This window comes from Amblyraja radiata, chromosome 1 (assembly GCF_010909765.2).
Source record: "Amblyraja radiata isolate CabotCenter1 chromosome 1, sAmbRad1.1.pri, whole genome shotgun sequence".
Lineage (NCBI taxonomy): Eukaryota > Metazoa > Chordata > Chondrichthyes > Rajiformes > Rajidae > Amblyraja > Amblyraja radiata.
In genome coordinates, this window is record NC_045956.1 from 111,150,467 (window position 1) to 111,161,173 (window position 10,707).

A 10,707-nucleotide genomic window follows, 5' to 3' on the forward strand; every position below is an offset into this window, starting at 1 on the left:
ACAAGTAAAATGGACATGGGAAAGCCAGTGGATGAAGTGTACCTGGACTTTCAGAAAGCCTTTGATAAGGTACCACACAGAAGATTAGTTGGCATAATTAGAGCACAAGATATTGGGGGTAGGGTATTGATAAGGTTTGAAAATTGGTTGGCAGACAGAAAACAAAGAGTAGGGATTGACGGGACACTTTCAGAATGGCAGGCTAGTGACTAGTGAGGTGCTGTAAGGCTCGGTGCTGGGACCGCAGCTATTTACAATATACATTAATGATTTAGATGAAGGAATTTAGATGAAGATGTTTCTTTTAGTAACATTAGCAAAATTTGCAGATGACACAAAGCTAGGTGAACTGTGAAGACGATGCTATGAGAATACAGAGTGATTTGGACAGGTTGGGTGTGTGGGCAGATGCAGTATAATGTGGATAATGTGAGGTTATCCACTTTGGAGTCAAGAACGGGAAGGCAGAATATTATCCGTCCGATTGGTGTCAGTTTAGGAAAAGGGGAAGTACAACGAGAGCTGGGGGTCCTTGTACATCAGTCACTGAAAGTAAGCATACAGGTACAGCAGGCAGTGAAGAAAGCTAATGGCATGTTGGCCTTCATAACGAGAGGAGTTGAATATAGGTGTAAAGTGGTCCTTCGGCAGTTGTATAGGGCCCTGGTGAGACCACACCTGGAATATTGTGTGCAGTTTTGGTCTCCTAATTTGAGGAAGGACATTCTTGCTATTGAGGGTGTACAGCGTAGGTTCACGAGGTTAATTCCCAGGATGGCGGGATTGTCATATGATGAAAGAATGGAACGAAGGGGCTTGTATTCACTGGAATTTAGAAGGATAAGAGGGGATCTTATAGAAACATATAAAATTATTAAGAATTGGACACGCTAGATGCAGGAAAATTTTCCCGATTTTGGGGGAATCCAGAACCAGGGGTCAGTATAAGAGGTAGGCCATTTAGAACTGAGTGTTGCAAATTTGTGGAATTCTCTGCCTCAGAAGGAAGTGGAGGCCAATTCACTGGATGCACACAAAAGAGAATTAGATAGAAGAGCACCTAAGGCTGGCGGAATTAAGGGGTATGGGGAGAAGGCAGGAACGGGGTACTGATTGTGGATGATCAACCATGATCATATTGAATGGCAGTGCTGGCTCAAAGGGCCAAATGGTCTACTCCTGCACCTTTTGTCTATGTATCTATGAGTATGGGAGGTTGGCGGGTGAATTTGTTGGCTGCTCTGGGGCTGCATGAGACTTTTCTTGACACTCACTGGAATTTTGCCACATTGTATCCAAGAAAAATACATTCTAGTTAATTCTTGCCTATCTTGCGAATCCCAAATAGAGACAAGCCATCTAGGCAAACATCCAGTGTCCCTTTTAAAACAGATAATACCATTTAACACCACGTTGGCAGTAAAATCTTATACAAGAACATTATTTTAAAAGAGCTAGGTTCAAGCTAAATATGTTAATATCAGCTTTATTATTAAGAATAGTAAATTAAGATTAAAAAACTTCTCCAGACCATCTATTTTGATGGGCCAATCTACCTCTGCAGGTCACGTAGTGACTGAGTTTGCGGCCACACTTCAGACTTTCAAACTTGTTTGTGTTCCAAGCTGTTCTCAGGAACAAAACTGTTGTAACCCTGGGAAGCCTGAAGTTGAAATGAGTGGACATTTTTAGCTTCCACCTCACATCACCTTGTTAGTTTCTGATAACATTTCTGCTCGAAACTTTGAGCATTGGCTTCTTCTCCCTGGTTCTTCCAGACAACAGCTCTGGATTTTAGAGCATTTGGGAAGAAAATCTACCATATAAAAGTTACCAAACACACAAACTTTTCTACATCAAATTGACTCCTCAGCTTCAATGCCACTCTGCTAACAATGTTTTCCATAAACAAATATCATATGCCATTTCATTTTATCAAACAAAAATTGGTAATATCAATGATAATAGGGAGGTGGAAGCATTGTTAGAGGTATGAAAACAAGGAGCAAACTAAAATGCAGGAATGTTTCACAGCAAAACCTTATCTTATCGCCTAAAATATTGCAAACTAGGAGCACTGTTGTTTGTTATATCCTTCAAATAGTTCTAAAATGTTAAGCATTTGCAGGATATAAAAAACAGGTACTCGTGATGCATTCAGTGATCATGCATCATTGCTAATCAGCATTTAATCTTATTGCCTGGGCATTAGGAACATTTCCAATGTCTACTGGTTTTACATAAACTTTCAGTAAAAGTGAAACAAACAATTGCTTTATTTATTTTTATAGCTCTACAAGAGAGAGCAAAGCTTGACCTACTCTTTGGAATTTGGGAAGGGCAAGTATTGATAGGCAAACCTTTTGGGACCAGTGACCTCAGATCGATCAGTCTGTCTGTCTGTCTTTAAAACTCTGTGGCTGCCGCCGTCCGTCCGCCGTCCGTCCGTCCGTCCGTCCGGCTGCCTGCCGGCCGCTTTTCTGCCTTTGATTCGTTGCTACGCCGACACCAGACGCAGAATCGCCGAGATTTTTTCAATTTCGGTAGAGATTTCACTTTTCATTCTAAGTATCCACTCCTGATTAAATTTTGTCGTGTTTATGTACACATTTTTAATCAAATCCTTCTCCCCCCCCCCAAACTTCAAAAGAAAACTGCTTCTCACCCATAGAAGCAGCCCCAGCCCCTGGTGAACGTTCCATCGTGTGATGTCACAATGCCCAATGCTCACATATGTCCAATCGGAATGGATCAATTTACATATGCCTTTGCACCAGCCCCAGCCCCTCCCCCCCACCCCCGCAGCCTGTGTCATCACGTGTGTGGGAATAGAGAAAGAGGATTGGGGGTGATAGGGAATGGGGAACAGATGGACTGTCCCTCCCCCTCCCCCTTCCCCTCCACACTCTTACCCCTCCATCCTCTACCCCATCTCCCTCCTCCCCTCCCCTCCCCCACACCTCTCTCCCCCTCCCCATCCCTCTCTCCCCCTCACTATCCCTCTCTCCCCCTCCCCATCCCTCTCTCCCTCTCCCCATCCCTCTCTCCCCCTCCCCATCCCTCTCTCCTCACCCCTCTCCCTCTCCTCCCAACCCCATCCCTCTCCCCCACCCCCTTCCCTCCCCCACCCCTTTCCCCCTTCCCACTCCATCCACACTCTTCCCCCTCTACCACATCTCCCTCCCCTCTCCCCCATCCCTCTCTCCTCCCCTCCCCCACCCCTCTCCCCATCTCCCTCTCCTCCTCCCACCCCCATCCCTCTATCCCCCACCCCCTTCTCCCTCCCCACTCTTCCCCCTCCTTCCACACTCTTCCCCCTCTCCCCTACCCCATCTCCCTCCCCCACACCTCTCTCCCCCTCCCCCACCCCTCTCTCCATCTCCCTTGCCAAAGACATTCTTGCCATAGAGGGAGTACAGAGAAGGCTAACCAGACTGATTCCTGGGATGTCACGACTTTCATATGAAGAAAGACTGGATAGACTCGGCTTGTACTCGCTAGAATTTAGAAGATTGAGGGGGGATCTTATAGAAACTTACAAAATTCTTAAGGGGTTGGACAGGCTAGATGCAGGAAGATTGTTCCCGATGTTGGGGAAGTACAGAACAAGGGGTCAGTTTAAGGATAAGGGGGAAATCTTCTAGGACCGAGATGAGAAAAACATTTTTCACACAGAGAGTGGTGAATCTGTGTAATTCTCTGCCACAGAAGGTAGTTGAGGCCAGTTCATTGGCTATATTTAAGAGGGAGTTAGATGTGGCCCTTGTGGCTAAAGGGATCAGGGGGAATGGAGAGAAGGCAGGTATAGGATACTGAGTTGGATGATCAGCCATGATCATATTGAGTGGCGGTGCAGGCTCTAAGGGCCGAATGGCCTACTCCTGCACCTAATTTCTATGTCTCCCTCTCCCACCCATCCCTCTCTCCCCCACCCCCCTTCACTCTCTCCCCCACCCCCCTTCACTCTCTACCCCACCCCCCTTCACTCTCTACCCCACCCCCTTCCCTCTCTTCCCCCGCCCCTCTTCCACCACTCCCCCCACACCTCTCCCCCTCCCCACTCTTCCACTTCTCTCCCCCCTCCCCCACCCCCACCCACTCTCCCTCCCCACTCTTTCCCCTCTCTCCCCCTCCCTCCACACTCTTCCCCCTCCCCCATCTCCCTCCTCCCCTCCCCCACACCTCTCTCCCCTCCCCATCCCTCTCTTCACCCCTCTCCCTCTCCTCCCCCTCCCATCCCTCTCTCTCCCACTCACCTTCCCTCTCCACCACCCCTCTACCCCATCTCTCTCCTCCCCTCCCTCCACCCATGCCCCACCTCTCTCCCTCTCTCCATCCCTCCTCCCCCTCTCCTCTCTCTCTCCTCCCCTCCTCCTCCCACCCCATCCCTTTCTTCCCCCACCCCCCTTCCCCTCTCTCTCCCACCCCTTCCCTCTCTCCCCACCCCCTCCCTCCACATCTTCCTCCTCTCACCCCTACCCCCACACATCTCTCCCCCTCCCCTCTATCTCCCTCTCCTCACCCTTCTCCTCCTCCTCCTCCCACCCCATCCCTCTCTCCCCCACCGCCCTTCCCTCTCTACCCCACCCCCTTCCCTCTCTACCCCTTCCCTCTCTTCCCCCGCACCCTCTGTCCCTCTTCCACCACTACCCCTTACCCCACCCCTCTCCCTCCCCCATACCACTCCCCCTCCCCTCTCCCCCTCCCCCCACCCTTGTCCCTCTTCCATCACTCCCCCTACCCCTCACCCCCTCCCTCCCCACTCTTCCACTTCTCTCCCCCCTCCACTATCCCTCCCCACTCTTTCCCCTCTCCCCCTCCCTCCCCATCCCCCTCCCCCCCACACCTTTCCCCCCATCCCCTTCTCACCACATACCCCGCTCTCCTGGGGGGTGGTTAGTGTGAGTGTGATGCCGCTGTCCCCCCCCCCCACCCCGCAAACGCAGTTGGGGAAACAGACCCAACAGGTCTGCACTTGGTCTAGTCTATCTTTAAAACTCTGTGGCTGCCGCCTGCCGTCCGGCGTCTGTCCCGCTGCCTTTCTACCTTTTGATTCGTTCCATCGTGTGATGTCACAATGCCCAATGCTCGCAGATGTCCAATCGGAATGAATCCATTTACATATGCCTTTGCACCAGCCCCAGGTGAACATTCCATCGTGTGATGTCACAATGCCCAATGCCCAAAGACATTCTTGCCATAGAGGGAGTACAGAGAAGGTTAACCATTCCTGGGATGTCATGACGAAAGACTGGAAAAAAATATGAAGAAAGACTGGATAGACTCGGTTTGTACTCGCTAGAATTTACAAGATTGAGGGGGGATCTTATAGAATCTTATGTTTCTATGTTACCCTCTCCTCACCCCTCTCCCTCTCCCACCCATCCCTCTCTCCCCCACCCCCCTTCACTCTCTACCCCACCCCTTCCCCCTCTGTCCCTCTTCCACCACTCCCCCTACCCCTCCCTCCCCACTCTTCCACTTCTCTCCCCCTTCCCCCTCCACAATACACAATACAATTTATTTGTCATTTGAACCCCATTGGGGTTCAAACGAAATGTTGTTTCTGCAGTCATACACACAAAAAAGAACCAAGACACAACACAATTTACACAAACATCCATCACAGCGCATCTCCTCCTCGCTGTGATGGAAGGCAAAGACTTATCTCTCCCCTGCACTTCCCATTCCCCTGCCGATGGCAGAGTCAAAGTCAAAGCCCCCGGCGGGCGATGGTAATTGTCCCGTGGCCATTAACGCCGCGCCGGGTGATGCAAGGCCGCGCTCCGGGTCTTGTTGTTGGAGCCTTCGGCAGGCGCTAGCAAAGTCCCGCGGCCATTCCAAGCCACGCCGGGCGATGATGTAAGGCCCCGCTCCAGGTAATCTTCAACCCCGCAACTCGGGGGGGGGGGTGAAGTCGCCGTTGCGGAAGCCCCGAAAAGCGGTCTCCCAGCAGAGACCCGCGGGGCTCCCGGTGTTCCTGTCTGCCAGACCTACGGTTGGAGCTTCCGAATCCCCGGGGTCGGGTCACAGCAGCGCGCCACCACCGCTCCGGTCTCGGCCAGCTCCATGATGGTGAGTAGGTCCGCAGGCTCCGCGACTGGAGCCCCAGGTCGTTCCTGCCAGAGGCCGTTCCACGTTGCTAGGCCTCAATGACAACGGAGACCCGACAGAGAAAAGGTCGGGTTCTCCGTGCAGGGGAAAGATTTTTAAAAGTTTCCCCCAACCCCCGCCCCCCACACACATACCCACACACATACACAAAAAAATAAATAAAAACTACATTCAAACGAGACAAAAAATAATAAAAATACAGACGGACTGCAGAGGCCGCTCCCTCCCCACTCTTTCCCCTCTCTCCCACCACCCCTCTCCCCCTCCCTCCCTCCTCCCCATCCCCCCCCCTCCCCCACATCTCTCTCCCCATCCCCCTCTCTCACCCCCGACCCCGCTCTCCTTTCCCTCCCAAATCTGTTCCGTGTCCTCCTCCTCCTCTCCCCTCCCCCCACCTGTGTGTTTGGGGGGTGGTTAATGTGAGTGTGATGCCGCAGCCCCCCCTCCCCCCGCAAACGGCGTTGGGGAAACAGACCCAACGGGTCTGCACTTGGTCTAGTCTATCTTTAAAACTCTGTGGCTGCCGCCGTCCGTCCGTCCGGCTGCCTGCCGGCCGCCTTTCTGCCTTTGATTCGTTGCTACGCCGACACCAGACGCAGAATCACCGAGATTATTTCAATTTCGGTAGAGATTTCACTTTTCATTCTAAGTATCCACTCCCGATTAAATTTCGTCGTGTTTATGTACACATTTTTAATCAAATCCTTCTCCCTCTCCCCCCCCCCCCAAATTTCAAAAGAAAACTGCTTCTCACTCATAGAAGCAGCCCCAGCCCCAGGTGAACGTTCCATCGTGTGATGTCACAATGCCCAATCCTCACAGATGTCCAATCGGAATGGATCCATTTACATATGCCTTTTCAGCAGTCCCAGCCCATGGTGAACGTTCCATTGTGTGATGTCACAATGCCCAATGTTCACATATGTCCAATCGGAATGGATTCATTTACATATGCCTTTGCAGGAGCACCAGCACCTGGTGAACGTTCTATCGTGTGATGTCACAATGCCCAATGCTCAAAGACATTCTTGCCATAGAGGGAGTACAGAGAAGGTTCACCAGACTGATTCCTGGGATGTCAGGACTTTCATATGAAGAAAGACTGGATAGACTCGGTTTGTACTCGCCAGATTTTAGAAGATTGAGGGGGGATCTTATAGAAACTTTAAAAATTCTTAAGGGGTTGGACAGGCTAGATGCAGGAAGATTGTTCCAGATGTTGGGGAAGTCCAGAACAAGGGGTCACAGTTTAAGGATAAAGGGGGAAATCTTTTAGGACCGAGATGAGAAAAACATTTTTCACAGAGTGGTGAATCTCTGGAATTCTCTGCCACAGAAGGTAGTACCCCTACCCCACTCTACTTTCCCTCCCAAATCTCTCGTTTCCTCCACCTCCTCTCCCCTCTTCTCACCCTCCCCTCTCCCCACCCCGTCTCCCTCTCCACCCCCCCCCCACCTGTGTGTTTGGGGGGTGGTTAGTGTGAGTGTAATGCCGCAGCCCCCCTTCCCCCCCCCCCCCCACAAACGCGCGTTGGGAAAACAGACCCAACGGGTCTGCACTTGGTCTAGTTAGCTTTAAAATTGTTAAGGACAGGGTTGGTCCAATTTCTGAAATTGAAGCCAACTTGACGATATTAGACACAAACTAGCAAAAGTTGATTGGAATACGTTGTTTGTGGGCAAATGGACATCTAGAAAGTGGGATGTTTTTAAAAGTGTGAGATGGTGAGCAGGGCTAAAAGCCATGCCATTTTGCCCGGCTTGGCAAGCACCTAGGACACCTATTGTTTAATTCTGAGCGCGCGCCCTCTCTCTCTCTCTCTCTCTCTCTCTGTCACTCTCCGTCTCCGCCCGCCACCTGTATCCGTGTCTCGCTATCCGCCCGCTCCTCATCCGCTGGCACGGCCGGCCGCCTTACACATGCGCACTGCCACGGCCAGCACCAAAGATCCTATTGCGAGGATCTTTGGCCAGCACATCATCGGCTGTGGTTGTGCGCATGTGCCGCCCTGCGCATGTGCCGCCCTGCGCATGTGCACTGCCACTGCAACTGGTTGGCGTTGGCCACCTTCTCCCTCCCTTTGCATTGTGGGAGATCTGGCCGCCATTGCTGTCCGGTTGCCGCCTCGCCACGACCGCTGAAAACCAATGCAGAATCACTCGCTGGAGCAGGAATAACTCCCTGGAGTAACTCTTGCTTCTTGGTTCTCCAAAAATATTCGAAATAGAATTTAAACAGAAGTGGACCCACCACCATCAAACTCTGAAAAATAACAGCCTATAGCATTTTATCTGTTTATTTATTGTCTATGGTATATAGACACATTGAACTTTTATCTCCTTCTGTATTATGTTTACATATTCTGTTGTGCTGCAGCAAACATGAATTTCATTGTCCTATCTGGGACACATGACAATAAAACTCTTGACTTGGACTGAAGCAAAAAAAAAAAAGAGTTCTTGGGGGAAAAAAAGAGCTACCTTAAATTTAATTGCATCTGGTTGGGTACCTAAAGTAGGGTGAAGACTACTCCATGCTTTAATTGTGCGGGGGAACTCCATAGAGCAGCCAGGATCTCTGGATAGAAGAAATTGGGTGACGTTTTGGGTAGACCCTTCTTTAGATTTCCTCTGGTTTTAGTATTTTTAGTTTAATGTAAAGATACAGCATGGAAACAGGCCCTTTGGCCCACCGAGTCCACTCCGACCACCCATACACTAGTTCTATCCCACACAATAGCGACGTAAGTTAAGAGTTTTTCATTCCCTCACGTCCCAGTTACAACAATAAAATCCTTACTTGCAGCAGCACGCAGAATATGTAAACATAATATTCTATAAGCAATGTTATAAATGAGAAAACAAAACAGTATATATTTATATATGAATATATAAAAACACACACACACACAATTGCCCTCCTTCGATTAATAATGTTCTATCGTATAGTATCGTGTGTGTAGGAAGGAACTGTAGATGCTGGTTTAAACTGAAGATAGACACAAAATGCTGGAGTAACTCAACAGGTCAGACAGAATCTCTGGACAAAAGGAAAATATTACATTTTGCGTTGGGTCTGAAATAGGTTCCTGCACACCTTTGGAATGTGGAAGGAAACAAGAGCACCCGGAGAAAACCCATGCAATCAAAGGGAAAAGGAGCAAACTCCATACAGACAGCACTCATATTCAGGATCAATTCCGGGTCTCTAGCAATTTTAGGCAGCAGCTTTATGGCCAATGTACTGCCCCATAGTCTTGAACTGAATTAAAACATACAGTAGCTGTAAAGGGGGACATAGCATCACTTAGAGATTTAAGACTGAAAATGGATAGTTTCTTATTTTTTAGTAACCAAAGTTATCAACATAATTTTTTGTGTGTTGGAAAATAAAAAATAGTGGCACAGCTGGTGGACTTGCTGCATCTCACGCCAGAGACCTGTGTTCGATCCTGTCCTCGGGCACTGTCTGCGTTGAATTTTCATTCTCCCTGAAGGAATGTAGGTTTCCTCCCACATCCCAAAGACGCATTGGCTTTGTAGGTTAACTTGTCTCTGTAAAATTGCCCCTAATGTGTTGGGAGTGGGTGAGGAGTGGAATAACAGAACTTGTGTGAATGGGTAGACAAAAATTCTGGAGAAACTCAACGGGTGAGGCAGCATCTATGGAGCGAAGGAAATAGGCGACGTTTCGGGTCGAGACCCTTCTTCAGACTGATGTGAGGTTGCGGGGGGGGTGGGAAAAAGAAAGGAAGAGGCGGAGAGTGGGCTGAGGGAGAGCTGGGAAGCGGAGGAGAAAGCAGGAACTACCTGAAATTGGAGACGTCAATTTTCATACCGCTGGGAATCAAATTGCCCAAGCAAAATATAAGGTGCTGCTCCTTAAATTTACCATGGGCCTCACTCTGGCGCACTTGGAAAGACGGCTTGGGTCCTTGAATGGAGTCAAGGGGGGAGTTAAGGCAACAAGTGTAGCATTTTGTGCGGTTGCAAGGGAAAGTGCCAGGAGAAGGGGTGGTTTGGGTGGGAAGGGACGAATTGACCAGGGTTTTACGGAGGGAGCGGTCTTTGCGGAAAGCCGACAGGGGAGGAGATGGGAATATGTGGCCAGTGGTGGGGTCCCGTTGGTAGACAAAGCTGGAGAAAATCAGCGGGTGAGGCAGCATCCATTAAGCGAAGGAATAGGCGATGTTTCGGGTCGAGACCCTTCTTCAGACTGATGTCGGGAGGGGGTCGGCAAAAAGAAAGGAAGAGATGGAGACAGTTGGCTGTGGGAGAGCTGGGAATGGGAGGGGAAGGAGGGAGAAAGCAAAGACTACCTGAAATTGGAGAAGCCAATGTTCATTTTGGGACGACAGATGGCACAATGGGCTAAGTGTTCGGCTGGCGACCGGAAGGTGGCCGGTTCGAATCCCGCTTGGAGTGCATACTGTCGTTGTGTCCTTGGGCAAGACACTTCACCCACCTTTGCCTGTGTGTGAGTGATTGGTGGTGGTCGGAGGGGCCGTAGGCGCAGAATGGCAGCCACGCTTCCGTCAGTCTGCCCCAGGGCAGCTGTGGCTACAGAAGTAGCTTACCACCACCGAGTGTGAC

At 50.1% G+C, this 10,707-nt stretch overlaps 1 protein-coding gene across 1 annotated transcript in view; it reads right to left on the reverse strand.

The window, feature by feature from the left end:
* ppat (phosphoribosyl pyrophosphate amidotransferase) overlaps nt 1-10,707 on the reverse strand; it is a 54,508-nt gene that overhangs the window by 38,072 nt on the left and 5,729 nt on the right. The window lies entirely within an intron of this gene.